This window comes from Dipodomys merriami, unplaced genomic scaffold (assembly GCF_024711535.1).
Source record: "Dipodomys merriami isolate MVZ:Mamm:240054 unplaced genomic scaffold, mDipMer1.0.p SCAF_14, whole genome shotgun sequence".
Lineage (NCBI taxonomy): Eukaryota > Metazoa > Chordata > Mammalia > Rodentia > Heteromyidae > Dipodomys > Dipodomys merriami.
In genome coordinates this window covers 25,738,805-25,763,588 of record NW_027202715.1, presented here as the reverse complement: position 1 = coordinate 25,763,588, position 24,784 = coordinate 25,738,805, and the positions used below count along the sequence as shown (strand labels likewise).

The following is a 24,784-nucleotide window of genomic DNA, read 5'->3' as shown; positions in this document are numbered from 1 at the left end:
GTGTGTGTGTGTGTGTGTGTGTGTGTGTGTGTGTGTGTGTGTGTGTGTGTGTGTGTGTGTGTGTGTGTGTGTGTGTGTGTGTGTGTGTGTGTGTGTGTGTGTGTGTGTGTGTGTGTGTGTGTGTGTGTCCTTCTACGTAGGCTATAAGACCAGGGTGTGTGTGTGTCTGTGTGTGTCTGTGCATCTGTGTGTGTGCATGTGTATTTGTGCACCATTGCCTAGATCAAGATTCCCTAAGTATCCGGGAGTGTGATTTATAAGGCTAAACATTGCAAGCTGCATTTTATTTTCTCTTGGTTTGCTTACTTGGGTGGGCTGAAGAAGATCTAGCTGCCACATTGTGACAGCGCCTTATAAAGAAGTCTGTGTGCTGAAAACCAGTACCCATTTCCCCATGAACAAGCATCTCCTGGTCAAGTTTATAGACAACTTGGATTTTTCCAGCTAACGTCTTGCAGCAATATTATACTAGATCATCCATCAGCCAGAAACATCTATGTGAGAGAATAAGTGTTTACTGTGCTATGCTCCTAAATTTGGATGTAACTTGTTATTGAACCTTGATAGTGTGGTATGGATGGCGTCTCTATTTCCATCTTCTGATACAGGACTCTTCAAACATTTAATTTCCTGAAAGGTTGGTCCATCTTTTGTTTTGGTATTTGGTCTTTCTACCCAAGTTCCTTCCACAAAGTTCCCATTTTCTTGGAATTCTGTGGATGGCAGGCCCATCTCTGCCCCAGTAAGACAGCTGCTAGGCCCCTGGAGTGGGCTGATCACCAAAAAGGCCAGGCCAGGATTAGAAGCTGGAACTTTCAGCCCTGTCTCTACCACTTGGGAAGCTGACAAGAGCTGGAGACTGAGTTAATAATATACAATGTCTACCTAATAAAGACTCCATAAAGGTCTCTCAACGACACTTGCCCAGACTGTTTCCAGACAGATCATGCATCCATTTGGTGGGAAGGTGGAACCCAACACCTGAGAGATAAAAGGAATTGTGCTCAGAACCCTCCTAGATTTTACCCCAGCACCAGCCTTGAGTGTAAGGAGGGAAGAGTGTAAGGCCTTGATATTAAGCTCCAATACTGACACTGGCACGTGCACACCCACAGACACAAACAACTGATGGTCAATATATATTTCCCCAATGAATACATAGTAGTCCTGTACAAATGGAATGTTCCAATATAAAAAATAACATATAGTAAAACTGGGTATATAACTTTCTGAAATTAGTTAGGAAAAATGTTTATAGAGAACAAGATTATAAAACTAAGAGTTCATAGAATTTCTTGAATATTCACTTTTGTTTACAAATATGTGCATTTTTTCTCTTGAGTTCATACCTTTCTTCAGCTCTCAAATGGACTTTAGTTCCAAAAGCTGGTTAGAAATCATAGAAATCACATTTGTCTATATATTTGGGGCCGTAGTCTTTCAGGAACACTGCCAACAAAGAAACTGAAATATGAACAGAATGTGAAGCACTGAAAGTTATATCGTACCAGGTATGCTGCATCTAACCTTCAAATAAAGACTGCAAAAAAAGAAATACTCCATTTTTTCTACCTTACCTGTACACTGCCAGTTATCAAAGTAATGATTACCTCCAAGAAAAGTTAGGCTTATTTAATTTTGAAGTAGAACATCATGACAGTAAAATAAGCAAAAGCAATATTCTAAAATGCAAATAGTTGGTCTTCAATTCCTACTACCATTCCTCAAAAAATTAAAATATGGATTAGACTATCACTTTTACATGTAAATTCATTATTCTACAGTTTTTCCAATCATTGGGTATATGGTAGTAGAATCAAATTCTGTATTAAAAAATAACTAGAGAGAGTGCAGAATATTGGAACCTAGAAGCGTTGGGACACCAAGTAGGCAAAGAGATTCTCTTCAATAGCATCCATGTGTTCAGTGAGGTCTGTAACTGACGATGTTTGTTAATGCCAAGGACAGGTACCCAGTACAAAGACTGGCTGAGACAAACAGCCTCTGAAAGTAATGGTAAAGTAATGGTCCAGAGAAAATGAATTGGTAACATATGACATGCAAGACACAGCATTCTGACCAACCTGCTTCAAAGAACTACTGGTCCCAATTTAGACTATGCTATGAGCAACTATGAAGTCCAGTAGAAGAGCTCAGAAAAGAAAAAGAACTATGTGTATTTGTAGCTCCATGGTCGTAAAACTCACTTCTTTCTGTATTTGAATCAGTCCATGTTACTCTCCAACGATATTAGTCTTGTATGACTTAGTATGAAGTCATGTGAATAACTTAAAATTTATCAAAAGAAAATGCCTTTACAGGGTATGGTGATAATAAGTTTTTAAAACTAAGTGCTGGGCACCAATGGAGCATGCCTTTAATTCTAGCTACTCAGGAGGCTGAGATCTGAGGATCATGGTTCAAAGATGGCTAGTCAGGAAAGTCTGTGAGACTCTTATCTCCAATTAAGTAGCAAAAAGCCAGAGGAGGAGCTGTGGCTCAAATGGTAAAGCACTAGCCTTGAACAACAAAGCTCAAGGGCAGCACCCAGGTCCTGAGTTCAAGCACCGGGCACAGCCAAAAACCAAACAAACAAATAAAACTAAGTATTTTGTTTAGTTTCCTAGTCACAAAAAGCAGCTTGAAAGCATGCAACTTTGCCACCTAAAGAAATAAGTGTATTTGGAATATCTGAATACCTGAGATTTGGGAATGGTTATGAAAGACTTCAAATTATATTCATTAACAATGAGAGCACTTGCTATTGCAGTGAAGCAGTGGGTTTGTTTACCACACTCTCACATTCTAAGCTCTTCTCACAATCTCATGTTAAAGACCAACTCTCCAGCCAGCCCTTTCTCAAATAAGAGAAAAAGAGGAGCTAGAGAAGAGCTAAAAGAACACTACAGGCTCTTTTTCACCTGATAACCTTTCAAATGTCAGGGTCTGTTAGATGTTTACTGTCCCTTTGTCACAGAAGCCTAAATTCCATTTCAATGCTCAGATCCACTCGGTATTGCCCTACTTACAGACAGTAGTACTTTGCTACACTAAGCTAGGGAAAGGATTGAAATGAGCCTGTTATTTGTGAGCTGGTGTTTTTACCTCACAGATGGAGAACTCGCAATGCAAAATACATATCAAGAAAAAGGTAATGTGACTTAATTTTCTTGGGCAATGGTGGCTACTCAGGAGGCTAAAATAATTTTCTTTCTCTCCCATGGACATGAAGGTAATAATAGAAAACTTTAGAGTTCGTTTTAATATTTCCAAATCCTAACATTTTTTATCTTTTTTTTTTAGAAAAAAATGTCAAGAACATAATTAAAGTATTTGGTAACAGGCCATTAAGTGTATTAAAATACATTCAACTTTATTTGAAATCAGGGAGATGTAGTAAATTAAAGACAGATTTATTTCACAGCCAAAAGTTGACCCAAAAAAGTTTAGAAACCTCACAATCTCAAGTTGTGAAAGAATACAAAGATGTCATCAATTCTTCTATGTACTTGAGTAATGTGGCCTGAGGAGTAGGGGAAGAAAAGAAACTGTAAACTTAATTCCTGACAATATTTGGAGGGCAATCTGGCAATATCTTATAAATTTAAGATGTGCTTACCATTATATCCAGTAATTCTGCCTACTCTTAATTACATATTCTGGAGAAAACTCAATCATAGGTATTTAGTGAAAGATTTGTCAGGACTTCTCATAGTTGTATATAATTTTATATATAGTAGATAACAAATACTTGTTCATATGTGCTAGGCACTCTTTAAATCCTTAAGTATTAACTCATTTAATCTTCATAACAACCATGAGTTAGTAATCCTATATCATCTGTTCACTTTGTATTTGTTTTATTCTGGATCTCATGTATGACACAAGATTCCTCTTTTTTTTTTTTTTTGACACAGTCCCCTCATGGGTCCAGGCATAGCCCACTTGTACTTATGATTTGCTCTGCTCATTAGGTTAATGATGCAATAAGAACCCAGGATCTGGGCTGGGAAGGTGGCTTAGTGGTAGAATGCTTGCCTAGCATTTGTGAAGCTGATTCCTCAGTACCACATAAACAGAAAAGGCCAGAAATGGCCCTGTGGCTAAAGTGGTAGAGTGCTAGCCTTGAGCAAAAGAAGCTCAGGGACAGTGCCCAAGCCCTGAGTTCAAGCCTCAGGACTGGCAAAAAAAAAAAAAAACCCAGATGTCAGTGTCTAATGTAGGTTTGGGATCTCCACTATCACCTATAGATATATATGTTCCAAACAACCCCCCACAATAACGTTAAGATTCATACTGCAACTTGCAGAATGGGATAAAATATTTGCAGTCCATCTCTCTGACAAGGGGTTATTATCCAAAATACATTAGGAATAGAACTGCACACAAGTGAAAACTAAACACATTAATAATCTCATTTTAAAATGGACTTAGGACTTAAGGAAACATTTCTCTAAAGAAGGCATGCAAATTCTCAACAAGCACATGAAAAAATGACAAACACTAGGATAATCACAAGAAGGTACTTTCTCGTGCTTTTTTGAGATGGCTTTTATGGAAGGAAGGAAGGAAGGAAAGAAGGAAGGGAGAGAGAGGGAAGGAGGGAGGGAGGGAGGGAGGGAGGGAGGGAGGGAGAGGAAGGAAGGAAGGAAGGAAGGAAGGAAGGAAGGAAGGAAGGAAGGAAAGAAGGCAGGAAGGAAGGAAGGAAGGAAGGAAGGAAGGAAGGAAGGAAGGAAGGAAGGAAGGAAGGAAGGAAGGAAGGAAGGAAGGAAAAGATGGTGAGGATATTGAGAAACTGGAACTCTTGTCCCTTCAAATACTAGTTATCTCTCCTACACTCTGTAGCAGACTCTCCCAGTCTTTTCCATTTGTTCACACTAAGAGAAAATACTATGTAAAGGAGCACTCTGGGTAAGTTGAGAAAGATGCTCATTGCTCATAGCTAACTTGGTCTGGTAGCTCCTGCCAAGTCTGAGATAGGAGATTAATAGTTTGAAACCCATTCAGTGTGCACAGACATTTAGAAGCTCAGCACTGTGAGCCTTAAGAGCAGGCTCAGGACCTGATCATCTCTGTTAAACCTTTGCTCTGCCATTCACTAGAGTGTGAATTGGCACATTATTTAATCATGTCACAACTTAATTTTCCAGTACATAAAACAGAAAGACTAAAACCAGTACGAATTTCATTAGGTTACTAAGAATTCAATGAAAGAACACTCAGAATTGTACCTGGGGCCGGGGGCCAGTGGTTCATGCATTAATCCTAGCTACTCAGGAGGCTGAGATCCTCAGGGATCACAGTTCAAAGCCAGCCCAGGCAGGATAGTCCATGAGACTCTTAATCTCTAATCAACCACTAAAAAACCAGAAGTGGAGCTGTGGTTCAAAGTGATAGAGCACTAGCCTTAAGGAAAAATTCTCAGGGTGAATGCCCAGGCCCAGAGTTCTAGCCCCAAGACCAGAAAAAAAAAATGTACATGGGTATGCAGTGAAAGAGTCACTGAATACTTGCCACTTTCCATTATTTCAATAACCAGCAGAACAAACAGGAATTCTTAATATTACTACAGAGGTTCTCCCACAGAGGACAACCTCTGCGGCTTCCCAAAAGGTGAAATGAGGTGATCTCTTTTCTAAACCAAAATACATAAAATGATATAAAATGCCAATATGTTTCCTATATGACTAATAGGTAGTCTTTCTAACACAGCATAAACCAATACAGTGTCTGTTCTTCCTTCCTAACTCAGGATTTTATCAGCTCTCCTCTCAAAAGTCCACCTGAAGTCTCTCAAATGTTTAAGAATAGTTTTAGTCTGTGGTTCTGAAATATTTTCTGCCAAAATGCATGCATACATGTACATACATACATACACACATATACATACATTATAAGGTCATTTTCAAATAGCAAGAGTTCATTCCTACATATTCTTTTATTCTTTTATCTTATTTTGGTGGTACTGAAGATTGAACTCAGGGCCTTGTGCGTACTACAATTTTTTAATCATGTCCCAGCTCCAGTCCACACCTCTTTTTTTTTTTTTTTTGGTCAGTCATGGGGCCTGAACTGTGGGCCTGGGCACTGTCCCTCAGCTCTTCAGCTCAAGCACTCTACCACTTGAGCCAAAGCACCGCTTCTGGCTTTTTCTGCTTATGTGGTACTGAGGAATCGAACCCAATGCCTCATGCATGCAAGGCAAGCGCTCTACCACTGAGCCACCTTCGCTGCCCCTCCACCCCTCTTTAAAACCCAGTAAGATATGATACTATAGTAGAAAGACTAGCCATAGTAGCTCACACCTGTAATCCTTAGCTACTAAGGAAGCAGAGATTAGAAATCTAGATTCAAGGCCAGTCTGGGCAAAAGTTCACAAAACTTCATCTCATTAAATTGAAAGCTGAACACAGTAGTGTGTACTGTCATCCCAGTTATATGGAAAATGTAGAAAGGAGGGTCATGTTCCAGGGTCTATTATAAATTAGCCCCTGTTCAAAAAAATAGCAAAAGCAAAATGGTTTGAGGCACATCTCAAGTGGTAAAGCACTTGCTCAAAAAGTGCAAGGCCCTGCCAAAAATACTACTACTACTATTATTGCCAAAAAATACTACTACTACTAAGTATGCTAGATGCAGTAGTACATGCCTTCAATCCCAGCACTCAGGAGTCTGAAGCAAAGATTGAAAGTTCAAGGCCAGCCTGGGTTACACTAATGAGATGCTGCCTCCAAAATAAAAGAGCTCCTCCTCTAAGGAATATGTTTATATCACCTGTTTTTTACATCACCTGTTTTCTACACAATTCGTTAAATCAATTCATCCTCAAGTAAATGGACCAAAGACATATATGCATTATTTAAAATCCAAACAGGCATTACTCACCAGAATCAAGCCCCAATATGTGTCAAGGGTTTATTTACTTATTTATTTTTATTAACTACATATGATCTTGTATAAAACTTTCTTCCAAAGATAATGTGAGCACATTGGGCAATATCTCTAGATAAGCAATACTGGCCTAGGTTTCACTGAGCATGTTCTGCTCTGCTCCCTGGCCTCCAGCTGCCCTGCAAGTTTTTGTTCGATGAGATGTGGCCCTTGGTACTATTTTCTCATGGGCTTCTTCAAATGCATGTCTATGTGTAACCCACAAAGGCTGTGTGTAACTTACAAGGTTCAGGATGACAAATCTGACTGTAATATTGCTTACTAAAACTTCCAGGGTTTTGATTTCCATTTTAACTTCATCCTAATTGATCTGTCTTAGACTGTGTGTTATACATTCTTTTCCTCTGCTTCTCATCATTCCTCTCTGCCTAAGTTGCCAAAAAAAAAAGCGCAAAAGTTTTCTACCCAGAAATCTTTCTAGGCTATATGGCTTCAAGGCATAACTATCTCTGAGACTGCAAAGAAAGGAAACTACTTGAATGTTACTGGAGTGAAGGCAGAAAGAAGTCTGAGTGGCCAACTATTTCTCAATTCCAACTCTCTGCTTTGAACAAAAATGAAAGGCAAACGCAATTCAGGTATCAAGTCATCTTTTTCTTTCTTTCTTTTGCAGTGCTGGGTATCAAAACATGGCCTTCTGTGTGCTAAGTAAGCACTCTACCACTGAGTGCTTGCCAGCTGATCTTTAAAAGTGATTTCTAGGGCTGGGAATGTGGCTCAGTGGTAGAGTGGTTGCTGGTTGCGTAGCATGCATGAAGTCCTGGGTTCAATTCCTCAGTACCACATAAGCCGAAAGAGCCAGAAGTGGTACTGTGGCTCAAGTGGTAGAGCACCACCCTTGATTACTGAGAAGCTCATGGATAGTGCCCAGGCCCTGAGCTCAAGCCCCAAGATCAGCAAAAAAAAAAAAAAAAGAAAAAGTGATTTCTAAAAACAGCTTATCATGTGATTTGAGCATGTGCTATGAATGCACAGTGAAGGACTAAATGACCCTGTCACCACAGTCTACTGTTATTCTCATTTATTATTCATATCATCCAGGTTTCTCAAGACCATAACTATGACAACAAACAAATAAAGCTACTGTTTTATTTTTCTGGTAATAATATATTCAAACAAGAAGATAGAAAAAACTCATCAATTCTTTTTAAAAATGTATTTCAAATAAAAGTTTATTTTTTAAAACCATAATCAAATACATTTGTGTTGTTGGGATATATTTTGTGCTAATCATTGTAATAGTACTTTAATCCAGAAGAAACTGTCTTAGCTCTTTAAACTTGAAGAGCACAGAAAAATATTTAAAGTTGTTTTCAGTTTATATACAGATATTTATTTCCATGAGTTATGATACAGTAATCAATTTTATAAAAACTAAGCATAAGCTGGGCATCATTGGCTCACATTTGTAATCCTAGCTACTCTGAGATCTGAGTATCAAGGTTTGATGCCAACCCAGGCAGGAAAGTCTATGAGACTCATATCTAATTAACCATCAAAGAAGAAGGAAGAAAGAAAAAGAAAGAAAGGAAGGAAGGAAGGAAGGAAGGAAGGAAGGAAGGAAGGAAGGAAGGAAGGAAGGAAGGAAGGAAGGAAGGAAGGAAGGAAAAAAGGAAGAGTAGAAGGGTGGGAGGAGGAAGGAAAGAAGAAAAAAGAAAAGAAAGAAGGAAGGAGGAAGGAAGGAAGGAAGGAAGGAAGGAAGGAAGGAAAGAAGGAAGGAAGGAAAAAGCTAGAAGTAGAGCTATGGTTCAAATGGTAAAACACCAGCCTGAGTGAAAAAGCTGTGTCCAGGCCCTGAATTCAAACCCCAGAAGGAAAGAAAAAGGGATGGGGGAGGAAAAAGGGAAAGGGGGAAAGGAAGAATGGAGGAGAAAGGGAAAGGAAAAGGGCAGGGGGAAAGAGGAAGGAGAGGGAAGTAAAAACTTACTAATAGAGAGGTAATACCAAAATCAAACAAGAGGCTGGAAGCCTATCTTCAACCTAGATAAACGTTTACTACAGTATTTTCTTATTTCAGATTGCAATGGGTATTTTTTTCGTGTTTTAACACTATCTCAATACTACCTGAAATTGAAAACAAAACAGAACAAAAATAATTGGCCCTACCATACATTTTAATGCTGAGTACTTAGCAATCAACATATACTTAAATTCTGAAACAAATTTAAGATAATCCCACCAAAAAAATAAAAATAAAAATATCCAAAACCAGAGCTTTTAGAGTAACCACCTTTATTTTGAAATTCAAAGGAAAAGATAAACCCCAGGAAAAGCAATATCAATGTTGCCTGAGTTAGAAACCTAAAGAATTTTAATACCTTTGTCCTCCTGACCTTTTCCAACAAAGAAACTCTATAAAGAGGAAGCACAAAGGTCACTGTAGAAAATGAGTGTGAAAGAAAGATTCCAGATGCCTGGGACAAATTGCTGTTCCACTCAGATCTCAAATTCATTTTAATTCAACAGGGGGCTGGCCAGGGATTTCTTTCTACCAGTACCAAACTACCATAATGGACAATGACAATATATTTTATTAATGGATCTTCAGGCAAGCCAGCTTAGCTACAAACAGTTGAAGAATGATCATTTTCGAAAGTCAAAACTGGATTACAGGTAATATCCGGAGTTCTCCACAGGGAACAAGGGAAATGTCAGAGCTAAAAAAATAAAACTTTTTTTAAAGCTTAGATTTTAACTTTTATTGGGGGAGGGGGGAAGCTACAGAAGTCTCTCAAAAAGAAAAAGTAGCTGCTCTAGGAAAGCTAAAAAATGAACAAGTGGTTGAGTACTAGTGGCTCACATCTGTAATCCTAGCTTCTCAGGAGGCTGAGATCTGAGGATCCCAATTCAAAACAAGCCCAGAAAGGACAGTAGGGAAAACTCTTATCTCCAATTAACCACCACCAAAAAGCCAGAAGTGGAGCTGTACCTCAAGTGGTAGAATGTTAGCCTTGAGAGAAAAAGCTCAAAGGATAGGACCCAGATCTTGAGTTTAAGCCCCAGTACTAGAAGAAAGAAAGAAAGAAAGAAAGAAAGAAAGAAAGAAAGAAAGAAAGAAAGAAAGAAAGAAAGAAAGAAAGAAAGAAAGAAAGAAAGAAAGAAAGAAAGAAAGAAAGAAAGAAAGAAAGAAAGGAAAGAAAGAAAGAAAGGAAAGAGAGAAAGAAAGAAAGAGAGAAAGAAAGAAAGAGAGAAAGAAGAAAGAGAGAAAGAAGAAAGAGAGAAAGAAGAAAGAGAGAAAGAGAGAGAGAGAAAGAGAGAGAGAGAAAGAGAGAGAGAAAGAGAGAGAGAAAGAGAGAGAGAGAAAGAGAGAGAGAAAGAAAGAGAGAGAGAGAAAAAGAAAGAGAGAGAAAGAGAGAGAGAAAGAGAGAGAGAGAAAGAGAGAGAGAAAGAGAGAGAAAGAAAGAGAGAGAGAAAGATAAAGAAAGATAAAGAAAGAAAGAAAAGAAAAGAAAGGAAGGAAGGAAGGAAGGAAGAAAGGAAGGAAGGAAGGAAGGAAGGAGAGCGAGAAAGAAGGAAAAGAAAAAAAGAAAATAGAGAATTAGTGAATTTTCAAGGTCTGTATATACCATTGTATAACGGACATTATCTCTGATATCAAAAGTTTTCATTTCTCAGTAAAATCTAATCAAGTTAAATTTTTACAAAATAATACATCCTTTGCCTTGTCTGGGTTTTAAGCTAGAATTCTTTCTCTAAAAATACCTTAGTTTCCAATTAAACTTTTTGATATATGGCATAGGAAAAACACTAGGAGATATATTATTGTTGTTGTTGTTATTGTTGTTGTTATATTTATCATTAATTTAGGATCTAGGAAATTTAGCCTATGGGAAAGCTGAGGCTCTGAGATAAAATTATACTAACCTAGTAACCAGATAGATAGATAGATAGATAGATAGATAGATAGATAGATGGATGGATGGATGGATGGATGGATGGATGGATAGATAGATAGATAGATAGATAGATAGATAGATAGATAGATAGATAGATAGATAGATAGATAGATAGATAGATAGATAGATAGATAGATAGATAGATCTTTATCCACAACAGGAAAGGGTATCTATAATTGGAAGGGATGTTTGGATAAGGTTCTTTACTTAAAGCATAGAGAATGGCAGAGCAGATGTGTGTTTTCCCTACAAGATGTGGAAACACAAAAGACAGAAACCCATTCTTTGGAGCAGGCTGCATTCCTGCAAGCACATCTAATACAGGAAAAGTCATGACTAGGACTCTAATGGGCCATAATGGTAGATGTGTTTTCCCAGAAAATAAACTCCATCCCAGAAACTGAATTTGTGCCCAGATCCCCAAACTGCAGTCCTGTTACAATTCCAACTACTGCCCTTTAAGCTTTCTTCTATTTTCTTTCAAAGTCCCTCTGCTGCTTATCTAGTGCAGTATGTCTGGCTACATAGGAGCCTTCTCTTCAAGTGCAAACATAGAAGAATGCACTTGGATGCATTTCATTGTTTCTGTTGGTTGGAAAGCAGAAGATATAATGCCAAAAATGGGGAAAACAAAATCTCTAGGAAGAAAAGCGAACCTCGAATGGGACAAGTTTGAGGTAATCCTGAAGAACAGCAAAGTAGCAAGCAGTGAACTTTGCAGTTAAAGACCTGACTTAAAATCCCTGGGAGGCCATTCGACCTTTTTTGATGAGAACACAACTCTAAAGTGACAGCCAGAATTGACTTAGCACACAGCCCCTATTCTAAATACTTTCTATTCATCCACTTAACTGATCTTCATACTGACTTCTGAGGTAAAGTGTTGTTACAATATAATGGATGGGTAGGCGGCAGTATAGAAATTGGTAACTTCCTTAGTAAGCAAGATAGGTGGCAGAGAGTAAAGCCCAGAGAGAGAACAATGAAAAAGTAGGCAAAGCTCTTTGGTCAATTTAGCCAAACAAATAAAAACAATGTACATATTTCAGCATTTGCCTTTATCACCAATTCTGTGGCTAAGCAACTAACTCTCATTAGCTTTGCTGTACATAATACCTTTGGTGTATAATCGGTAACCTAGTAACACTGCCTGAATTGTTTTGCAGGAAATTACAGGTGGCCTGGCTGAGCAAGGTCACAGGGGCATCTTTTTGATACAGCTGCCTACCTCCCCTTCATAGCACTTTAGAGCTGCCATTTTCTGAACATGTGTCCAGTGAAGAACCATGAAGCTTGATTCTGCATGAGACCACCCATTACTTACTTCACTTCTCATTAGAGTCACCTACCCTACATCTGACATCACCTGCTTCAGCATCTCACATATACAACTAAGACCTATCCTGAGGAGCAGATTTGAGACTTGGGTCTCTGATCTCTTTCCATTTGGCTGTCTGGTGGGGGGGGGAGGGGAACCCAAACTCTTATCTTTTGTGAAATTCATGGATTCATGATTGTCTTACCAGTGGTAGGCAAAATGGGCCTAGTGAACTAACAACTTCTGAGGAATAAGATTAGGCTTACTGTTGCTTTGTCTTTATTTTTCTGTACTTTGTTCAAATTTTCCACAATGAACATACACAAGTATAATCATCAAAAATAATGTGTCAGGGCTGAGATGTAGCTCAGTGGAAAGTGCTTGCCTAGCAAGTGCAATGTTCTGGGTTCAATCCCCAGTACCTAAACAAAAAGACAAAAAACAAATGAACAAAAAATGTGTTCGCTGGGTTCTAGTGTTCATGTCTGTAGTCCTAGCTATTCAGGAGACTGGATCTGAGGACTGTGGTTCAAAACCAGGCAGAGCAGCACAGTTAAGATTCCTCTATCTATTTAACGCCAAAGTCAGAAGTGAAGCCATAGCTCTAGAGGTGGTGTGCTGGACTTAGGAGAAAAAAAAAAAAAAAGCTAAAGGACAGCACCCAGCCCCAGTACTGGCACAGCATAATAATCATAATCCTAATGTGTTCTGACAAATGTTTGTAACTAAGGGAAGAAATGGTATTGAGGAGGGTGCACTGCAGAAAACTCCAGCACTAGTGAGTCTTAGCAGCAATGACTAGTGCCAAGTAATTTAAGAACATGGAACAAAAAAACAAAACAAAACTTTTTTTAATTGAAGGTATTTAAAGCCTGGTGTTTTGTTTTTGTCTGGAGAGGTAAGAACATGCTGAGCATTGTAAGAGGTAACTGAAAAGATGCTTTATCTGGGCTCTATAAATTAAAAGTCCCCCAATTTTGTATCTGTACCCTTTGCTCTGAGCTCTTGGGCTCCAGGATGAAAGAGAAAATTCCCTGCTAAGTATCTTGCATGGAAGGCAAACTGCCCCTCAGATAAGCAATGACTTCGTATTATTTTAAAGAAAACAGACCAAAAAACACACAAGCTACTACCTTGTTCCTGTAGTGTTCCAGTAATAAAATAGTGACAATTCTTAGGAATTCCTCCAAGGATAAAGATTAAGAGACAGTCAGTTAGAACACATCTATGGCCTCGATTTTTTTTTTAACTATTTTCCCTATATAACCTGAAACCAATGTCTATACCTTTGAATATGGCTGAAGATATACCAAAGTACTATGTGCCTATGGCTGCTGCATAATAAAACTCCTTTCTCTGCCCTTTACTATGTCTCTTTTTTGGCATATGGGGGATAAGTAGATGAACCTAAAATGGGACTTGTGGACTTTAGGCCTATAGTCTTAAAAAAAAAAAAAGTGTTGTTTATGAGAAAATAATGCAGTCTTCCAGAGAAAGAAGCACCTTGGAGCCAAGTTCATCCAAAGACAAAGCCTAACAAAATTATTTGTAAAATCCAGTCCCTACGTGTAACAAAATGTGTGGATTTGGGGGCTGGGAAGGTGGCTTAGTGGTAGAGTGCTTGCCTTGCATGCAACAGGCCCTGGGTTCAATTCCTCAGCACCACATAAGCAGAAAAAACTGGAAGTGGTTAAAAAAAAAAAACTGGAAATGGTGCTGTGGCTCAAGTGGTAGAGCGCTAGCTAGCCTTGAGCTGAAGAGCCGAGGGACAGCGCCCAGGCCCAGAGTTCAGGCCCCACAACCAGAAAAAATAAATAAATAAAATAAAAAATGAATACTACCATTTATTAAGTAATCCTTATTTGCATGTGTACAAGCAAAACAAAAAACAAATGCCACATAACTGATGGTACAGACTCCAGTCTAGGTTGGAAGTACTAAAATCCAGAAGCACAGAGAAAAGGGGATTAATGCTCTAGGCAGACAACAAATATTCTATTTAATCCCTCAACAGACTGAATGATGTCCCTTTTCCACAAAGGGCCAGCTGCTTCATTCAGTCTACTAATTCAAATTCTGACCTTTCCAAGAAATACTCACATCAACACATCTTACAGACTCAGAAATATCCTTCACCCAGTTATCTGGGCATCCTATGGTCTAATCTGTTGTCACATAAAATAAGCTAGATCATAGGCCCTAAAGGGAGAGAGATAATCAATAATGTTAAAGGTGAAAAAGGTTATATGGCAGATAGCAATAAAATTCAGAGGACCATTATAAAACATTTTTGAAAACTTATATCCAAATAAATTAGAAAATCAAGAAGCAATGCATAAATTTCTATATACATATGATCTACAAAAATTGAACCAAGAAGATATAAAATGTAAAAAATCAACAATTAGTAATAAGATTGAATCAGTATCAACTCTTCCAACAAAGAAAGCCAAATAACTATATCAAACAGATTCACTGCTGAATCTCATCAGAAATTTAAAGAACAACGAACACCAGTGCTTCTCAAATTATTCCATAAAATTGAAAGAGTAGAACTACTAAGCTCATTCTACAATCCCAGTATTACCTAATAGCAAATAAGACAAGAATATAACAAAAAATGGAAACTATAAGATGATACACTTGATGAACATAGATACAAAAAGTCTCAATAAATATTTGCAAACCAAAATCAACAACACCATAGTTAAGTTTAATTTATTCCAGAAATGGAAAATGGCTCCATATATACAAATATAAAATGTAACACAGCACATAAATATAATCAAGAAAAAAAATCACATAATCATTTCAATGAAGAAAAGACCTTTTATAAAAATTAACACCCCTTCCTGATAAAAAAAAAAAACCTCTGATGAAACTAGAAATAGAAGGAACATACCATAAATGAATTATAAATGCTATATGTGTAGGCCTATAGTCAATATACGAAATTAGAAAAACTTGAAAACATTTTCTTAACAATCAAGAACAGGACAATGGTGTCCACTATCATCACTCTTAAAAGTACTGAAATAGTTAGCCTGACCAATAAGGCAGGCCAAATAAATACAAATAAAAAAGGAAGAAATCAAAATATTCCTATTTTCAGATGATTTGATCTTATACGTAAAAGACCCTAACAGCACCACCAGAAGACTCTCATATTTGATAAACACTTTTAAAAAAACTGGCAGGGTATAAAATTGACAAACAAATATCAGTATGCGTTTGATATAAAACAAGGAAAATAATCCCACTCCAATAATCCTCCAAAAAGAAAATATCTAGGAAAAAAGTTAACCAAGGAGGTGACTGACTTCCATCACACAAATTACACTAAAGGAAGAAATTAAAGACATAATATAGTGGAAAAGCATAGAATTAATATTTTTAAATTGCTATACTGCCAGGCACCAGTGGCCCATGCCTGTAATCCTAGCTACTCAGGAGACTGAGATCTGAGAATTGCGGTTCAAAGCCAGCCTGGGCAGGAAAGTCTGTGAGACTCTTATCTCCAATTAACCAAGAGAAAACGGGAAGTGGTGTTGTGGCTCACGTGGTACAGCACTAGCCTTGAGCTGAAGAGCTCAGAGACAGCTCCCAGGCCCAGAGTTCAAGCCCCACAACCAACAACAACAACAAAAAAAAAAAAAAATTGTTGTACTATTGAGAGCTAGAATAAACTTTAGGAAGTCCTATCTAAAGGTTATCTAAAAGAGTATCACTTTATGTGGGTATAATTTGTGGAGGGGAAGGGGAAAAACAAGTCGTTTAAATAAGGATACAGGTGGACCGGTTGCAACAATGAGAAGTACAAGTTGTCATGTTGAAAATGAACTTTACAACTTTGGTGGGGGGGTGGGGAGGACTGGGTGAGGGAGGGGGAGAGGTTGGGAAGGGATGGGAAGGGTAAACAAAGGAGGCTACAATGCTTGATAAGAAATGTACTCACTATCTTGCTCATGTAATTGTAACCCCTCTGTACAGTATTTTCACAATAAAAAAAGAATATCATTTTAAATATAAAAATATACTTTAAACCTAAAGATAGAATATGCTAACATGCATCAAATGAAAGCTGATATAGAATCTCATCAATTCTGTAAACACAAAACTTTAGAGGAAAGAACAAAAATCTCATCAGGGATAAAAAGAATAATTAGATAATAATAAAAAGTCAATATTCTGAGAAGGTATGTGACATAATAATATTAATGTTTCTAAAAAGAGAACATCAAAACATATAAGGCCAAACAAAAGAAAGAGAAAAAAAACTAAAGAGAGAAATAAATGAATCCATTATCGTAGCACAGAATTCAATGCCAATTTATCAGTGATAGACAGATCCAGAAGGCAGACAATCCATGAGGACATAGCTAGACTGAAGAATATCAGCATCAGTAAGGACCTATATTGAACTGATATTTACATAATACCTAACAGTAGCAGGATGTGTTCCTCTCATCATCCAGTACAGACCTCATTCTAAGCTGTAAAGCATGCCTCAATAATTTTAAACAATGAAAATCAAACAAAGTACGATCTCAGACCATAATGGAATCAAACTAAAAATAGTAACAGAGATAAGTGGAAACTGTTATATCTGGTATATATTAAACAATAAACAATATACTTCTAGGGTCTAAAGATGTAGCTCAATAGAACACTTGCCTAGCATTGGAGAAGATGTGGGCTTCATTCCCAACATTCCCAACAGAGAGATAGATAGAGACAGACTGACAGACAGAAATTAGATACAGATAAAATTTTAATATTTTAAAGTAAAAACAAAATATCAAATTTTACTAAATGTAGTAAAAGTAGTGCTTTGAGGGAAATTGAGAATGGTAAGGTCATATCAGAAAAGAATAAAGATGTTTAAAAATCTATAATCTAGGCTTTCATCTTAGGAAACTAGAGAAATAAGAGCATGTCAGTCTAAAAAACAGCAGAAGTGAAAAAATTGAAAGCAAAAATTAACAAAAATGGAAAACAGTCAGCCAACAGAAAGGTCAAGCTGGGGTATGGGGACAATAGTGGGACAATTGCCTAGTATGTCAAAATCCTGGGATTTGATCCCCAATACCACAAAAGCAATAAATAAATAGAAAGCCAACAAAACCAAAAGCTATGACTCTGAAAAGATTACTAGAATTAATAAAACTCTAGTCAAGCTATTAAGCCAAAAAAGAGATAAATTGCTCATGTCATACCTATGAACATTAAAAAGATAATAAAAATTTTTATAAATAACTGTATACAAATGAGTTTTATAACCTAGATAAGTGGATCAATTCCTAGAAAGATATCTTGCTATCCAGTAAAATTCAAACAAGGAGAGACAATCCAAAATGGTCCTGTATCTAAGAAATGGAATTAATGACTAATAACCTTCAGTAACAGAAAATACTAGTTCCAGATTAATTCAGTCTATCAAATATTTCAGAAGGAAATGAGGTAAATTTTCTACAAAAAAAAAAATAGAAACAAAGGTAATAATTCTTGAGTCATTCTAGGAAAGCCTCATTACCCCATTACCAAAACTAGGCAAAGGCATTAGGAGAAAGGAAAAAGTTAGGAGAATGACTCAAGTGGTAGCCTAACAAATGTAAGGCCCTGAGTTCAAACCCCAGTATCATCCAAAAAGAAAAGAAAACTATAAGCCGTATCATATTAGTATTTTATAAATTAATGTATCTCACTAATGTCTCTCAAATATTCACCAACAGTATGTTGAATTCCTCAACACTACATTGACAAATCAAGTCCAATACTATATAAAAATAATCATATACCTTTGACAAATGAAATTTATTCAAAAGATGTAAGTCTAGTTCAACATTCAAAAATCAATTCATAGGGTACATTGCATCTACAGGCTAAAGAAGTTATATGATCTTATCAATAGATGCAAGCAAAGCACTTGACAAAAATTTAGCACTCATTCATGATTAAAATTTTCGGCATGCCGGGAATAGTGGCTCATGCCTATAATCCTAGCTACTCAGGAGGCTGCCAGCATAAGCTGGAAAGTCGAAGAGATTCTTATCTCCAATTAACCACCAGAAAACTGGAAGTGACACTGTGGCTCTAAGTGTAAGAGCACTAGCCTTGAGTAAAAAAAAAAAATCTCAAGGGCAGCACCCAGGCCGTGAGTTCAAGCCCCATAACTGGAAGAGTTATGTATATATATATATACTCTCAGCAGATTGAAAATGGGGAGGATCTAAAAAAAAATCCCTAGTTAATATCTTGCTTAATCAGGAAAAACCATAATGTTCTAAGATCATAAAGCAATGATATCTCACATTTTTATTCCTACTACTGGAATTTAATGACTGTCTTTGTTCACAGATTCAGAAAAATACCAAGAGACTGACAAAATTAAATTAATTAATAAACTCTTAGAACTATTAAGAAACTATAGCAAAGTTGTAGGATACAAGAGTCACTTAGTTGCTTTTATGTGGGACAGTGATGCAATTTGAAATTAAAATGCAACATTCCTTATATCTGACTTCCTTCTTCCTCCCCCTCCTCCTCTCTCCCTTCCTCCCCTTCCCTGTCCTTCTCCCTCTATCTCCCCTTCTCTCTGGAAAAGAATATACAGGTTATTTTTAAAAAAATTTCTGGAAGAAAATCTAATAACTTTGGAATTGGTGGTGGTGAGTTTTTAGATACAACATCAAAGGTATGAGTATAAAAGAAAATTTTAAGGGGATTACAATTTAAAGTATGCTTGGTGAAAGACACTGTTAAAGAATAAAAGGATAAGCCAAATACTTGAAGACAATTTTGCAAAGTATATTTCTGATAAATGACTTACATTCCAATTATATAAAGCATTCTTAACACTAAATAACTCAATTTAAAAATAAAAACTAAACATTTACTTCTCAAAAGATGATATATAACTGACAAAAAAGCATATGAAAAGAAGCTTAATATTATATATCCATGAGGAATTGCAAGTTAAAACAACAAAGTAATAGTCCACACTTATCAGAATTGCTGAAATCCAAAATGCTGATAATACAAAGTGCTGACAAAAATGTGGAATAACAGGAATTCTTATTCATTGCTTGGGGGAAATGCTAATGAAAAAAATTTTAAAGCAGTTAACTATTTCTTACAGAGTTAAATTTACTCTTACCAAATGACCCAGCAATCAATATTCATTAATCAATTATCTCAAACTATCATTCTGCACAAGATGTTAAGAGCCAGGGCAAGTCAAGGTATGGGGTGGGTGTTGGGGTGTGGAGGAGAGAAGGGGGGAGGAGAAGGCAAGTGGGAGTTCTCTATACTTTTACTCAATTCTTCTATAAACCTAAAACTGCTCTAGAAAATAAAGTATGTGAAAGTGAAAATAGAGATGATTGTTTAAGTGGTAATTTTCTAAGCAATTTATAAAATGTAAATATTAAAATGATTCCAAACATAGAAAAGAAAGTATGTAGAGTTTACAAAAGATAAATCCGGTACAAATTTGAAAACATACACATACACATAGGTGCCACATACAATTCAGGTATAATGCATTTAGGAATAAATGCAAGCTCTGAATACACACATGTACACACACAATGTCTAATAGTGAGAAAAACACAAATCCCAGAAGGGTTTTACATAAAAGTGACAAGCAATGGGTATAAACCACATTCGAAGCAAAAACGCTCCTCAACGGAAAGAACACTGCTGGAGGAATATCAATACCAAATTTCAAACTCTACTATAAAGCCATAGTAATCAAAACAGCTTGGTACTGGCACAAGAATAGACCTCAGGACCAATGGAATAGAATTGAAAACCCAGAAATGAACCTAGACCTATAGCCATCTAATATTTGATAAGGGAGCTAAAAAAAAATAGAATGGAAGAAAGACAGCCTCTTCAGTAAATGGTGCTGGCAAAATTGGTTAACTACTTGTAGAAAACTAAAGCTAGATCCTTATATATCACCCTGCACCAGAATCAACTCCAAATGAGTCAAAGCAGGCACTCTGAAAATATTACAGGACGGAATAGGAGAAACCCTAGGTCTCCTTGGCACAGGCCGAAATTTTCTTAATAGAGACCCGGAAACACAACAAATCAAAGAAAGGTTGGACAAATGGGATTGCATAAAGTTGCAGAACTTCTGCATGAAAAAGGACATAGCTAGCAAGATCAATAGAAAGCCCACGGATTGGGAGAAGATCTTCACTAGCCATACAACAGACAAGGGTCTCATATCTAAAATATACTTGGAACTCAAAAAATTAAATCCTCCAACAACAAATCCTCAAAGAAACAACTGCACAATAAATAAGTGGGCTAATGACTTAAAGAGAAACTTCTCTGAAGAGGAAAGAAGGATGGCCAATAGATACATGAAGAAATGCTCAACCTCCCTAGCCATAAATGAAATGCAAATCAAAACAACATTGAGATACCACCTCACCCCAGCTAGAATGGCAAAAATCAAGAACTCTAATAACAACAGATGCTGGAGGGGATGTGGACAGAAGGGAACCTTACTTTATTGTTGGTGGGAGTGTAAACTTGATCAACCACTTTGGAAAGTATTATGGAGGTTCCTCAAAAGACTCCACATAGAGCTCCCCTATGACCCAGCAGTCCCACTTTTGGGCATTTACCCAAATGTTTACAAACAAGACCACACTAAAGCTACCAGCACAACTATGTTTTTTGCAGCATTATTTACCATAGCTAAGATATGGAACCAACCCAGATGCCCCTCAGTAGGTGAATGGATCAAGAAAATGTGGTATATATACACAATGGAATTCTATGCCTCCATCAGAAAGAATGACATTGCCCCATTTGTTAGGAAATGGGAAGACTTGGAAAAAATTATATTAAGTGAAGTAAGCCAAGCCCAAAGAAATATAGGTCCCATGGTTTCCCTTATTTGCAATATCTAGTATATGTATGAGTCAAGCAGAAAAGGTCAGATAAGGTGATGTTAGGAAAATGAACCCTAAGATATGTATTTTAAATGGTTTTTTTCTTTCATGCATTTGTTTCTAACGCAATTATAAGATTATGTCTTTGTTGCTTTGTATGTCCCTCCCCCACAGTATAACCCCTGCTTTCACTGTATTTGATGTCGGTATAATTTGTGGAGGGGAAGGAGAAAAACAAGTCGTTTAAATAAGGATACAGGTGGACCTGTTGCAACAATGAGAAGTACAAGTTGTCATGTCAAAAACGAACTTTACAACTTGGGCGGGGGAGGTTGGGGGGGGGAAGGGATGGGAAGGGTAAACAAAGGAGGGGGCTACAATGCTTGATAAGAAATGTACTCATTATCTTGCCCATGTAATTGTAACCCCTCTGTACAGTATTTTCACAATAAAAAAAAGAATAAAAAATAAGCAGGCAAAAAAAAAAAGAAATACAAAAAAAAAAGAACCACATTCGACCTTTCTCAGGGAAATAAGTGAGAGAATGATGTACAAAAAGATCCATTTGATCTAAGGCACTGAGAGAGAAAGGGTGGTATATTTGAGTCACAGCATGTGAATAACTTCTGGAAACTTTTAGTTTATATTTATTTCTAAAACCAGAAGACAAAGTTATTTTATGCTGAAAGTTAATACTTATATTGACAAGTAACAAACTTTATTCTTTTTTTATTATTATTGTGAGAATACCGTACAGAGGGGTTACAATTACATGGGCAAGATAATGAGTACATTTCTTATCAATGTTGTCTCCTCTTTGTTTCCCCTTCCCATCTCTTCCCATACTCCCCCCACATCCCCCCACCCGATTCTCCCCCCACCCACCAAAGTTGTGAAGTTCGTTTTTCGAGATAACGACTTGTACATCTCATTGTTGCAATGGGTCCACCTGTATCCCTAGAAGGGAACCTTACTACATTGTTGGTGGGAGTGTAAACTTGATCAACCATTTTGGAAAGCAGTATGGAGGTTCCTCAAAAGACTCCACATAGAGCTCCCCTATGACCCAGCAATCCCACTTTTGGGCATTTACCCAAATGATCACAGACAAGACCATACTAAAGCTACCAGCACAACTATATTTACTGCAGCATTATTTACCATAGCTAAGATATGGAACCAACCCAGATGCCCCTCAGTAGGTGAATGGATCAAGAAAATGTGGTATATATACACAATGGAATTCTATGCCTCCATCAGAAAGAATGACATTGCCCCATTTGTTAGGAAATGGAAAGACTTGGAAAAAATTATATTAATTGAAGTAAGCCAGGCCCAAAGAAACATGGGTTTCATGGTTTCCCTTATGTGCAATTACTAGTATATGTCTGAGACAAGCAGAAAAGGTCAGATAAGTTGATGTTAGGGGACTGAACCCCAAGATAAGTATTCAAACTTTATTCTTTTTTATTGGCTCTATTAGTTATACAGGAGAGTGATCTCTCCTGACAAACATTCTTTTTTTGGGGGGTGGGGGGAGGGAGGTCCGGTCATGGGACCTGAACTCTGGGCCTGAGCACTATCCTCAGCTCTTCAGCTCAAGGCTAGCACTCTACCACTTGAGCCACAGTGCCACTTCCGGCTTTTTTCTATTTGCTTATGTGGTGCTGAGGAATCGAACCCAGGGCCTCATACATGCAAGGCAAGCGCTCTACCACTAGCCACCTTCCCAGCCCCAACAAACATTCTTAAATGGTATAATTCATATATTTTCAACTTTGCTCTAGCCCAAGCATTCTGACTTTTATGTTTCTTCCTCTTTTTTAAGATTTAGGCTGTTTCTTTCTCTTTTTTAAAGTTCAACTCTACCAATGACTATTGACAAAAAAAAATTAGATCTGAAAATCAGTTTTAAAACTTATTCACCATGTTGATCCAAATTAGTATGGCTCCATTTTATAACAAAAGACTATCCCTAGTACAAGAAATGCTAGAACTATTGCTTTGAGCTGGTGAATTACAGGTGTCACATTGTTGTCAGAAGGATCCTACACTATTGTTACATAATATGCAATCACAAATTCAAGTTTTTCTTAAAAACATAAGAGGTGATTACAAGACAGGAATGACATTCATCCATATATTCCATATCATATCCTGTAGAAATGTTAACACCCAAAACCAAAAATATTAGAAAACATTCTGTTCAGTTTTTTTTAATTAATATTCAGGCCATACTTTAAGAAAACTCAATTATGGGAAGGGAAGGGATGGTAGGGGAAAAACAAAGGAGGGGGTAATAATGCTCAATAGGAAATGTACTCATTACCTTATTCATGTAACTGTAACCCCTCTGTACAGTATCTTTACAATAAAAATATATATTAAAAAAAGAAAACTGAACTATGAGAAAGAAATGTGTGAAAAACTATAATCACTCTGGAATTTCACAAATTAAACCAGCATCTGGAGAAATAAGCCTTGTATTGTCAAAGTAAACCTCATGATTACATATTGATAAGGAGGAAAATCCCAAACTCAGGGAGGGCAAACCTTCATGGCATCATAGGAAGGAAAGTAAGTCTCAATCTTCCACTCACATTCTAGATCACCCTCTTTTACTCTTACAGTCATGCATACATGACTACAAGGCAGAAATGTCAGATCAAGGATTTCCATACTGGATCTCCATTTAGTAACAGATTATGTATCTGTCACCAGAACCACAAAGTACAGTGACATGGAGTGGTTAGCTGGCTCCTAAGATAAAATATGAAGGACAGCAATCACCGAAAGCTTTTTCCTTATTTTATGTTTCATTGCCTGATAGGCAACTGAGCTACATGCCGAGTCCACCAATAGCTTCTTATCCATCTAATGATTTATAAGCTGCCAGGATATTAGTTCCTTCTCATTATCCCTTGAGGATCTGTTTTGAAAGCCATCATTTCCTATTCTACTTTTACAGTGATCAAAAATTTATAATCACAAAGTAGAGCAATATGAAAACACTATTTTTCACATCTCACAGGCAAAAGCCAAGAAAACAGTGGTAATATCATGCTATGAAATAGTGATGATCTGAGTCCTCTTACTCTCTGTTAGTAAGATATAATTTGGCTAGCCTATCAAAAAGAAGATGGGGCTGTACTCAAAACATTTAAAATCTTCTACGCATGTGTCACTTTGCTGTGCACAAGAGCTTTTGGGAACAGGGATGTATTGATCCTCTCAGTCTTTAGAATAATGTTAGGTCTAGTTGTAACCACTGCCCTACAAGCATGACCTTCAGCTGAGAGCAGCCTGGGCTGAGGTCAGTGGCCATGATATGAAACGGTACCATGGATTGTTTATGCATAAAGACAGCAATAACTATGTATGAAACCCTAAAGCATAGCAATAAAAAGTATTTCGTGTGAATTAAGTTACAAGACCCTGAAGCAAATTAATACTATTCATACACTAATTTCCCATGTAAGAAAATGGAGGTAGCAGTCAGCAGGCATTAGTAATAGAAATTCGTGTTTCTCTTGATTTTCATAGCCTGTTAGCCATTACTGCTCTATGGAAAATGCTGGCAATGAAGTGTGTATACACAAGTGTAATCCCAGTACTAGAAAGACAGGAGGAGGAGAATCAGATGCTCAAAGCCAGCCTGGGCTACACAATGAGACCCTGTCTCAAAAAATTAGCTACCAGGCGGGTAG

The 24,784-nt window shown here is 37.1% G+C and overlaps 1 protein-coding gene across 1 annotated transcript in view; it reads right to left on the bottom strand.

Annotated features, from left to right (window-relative positions):
• Window positions 1-24,784, bottom strand: part of Ank3 (ankyrin 3) — a 557,851-nt gene that overhangs the window by 517,455 nt on the left and 15,612 nt on the right. The gene's annotated exons all lie outside the window — the stretch shown is intronic.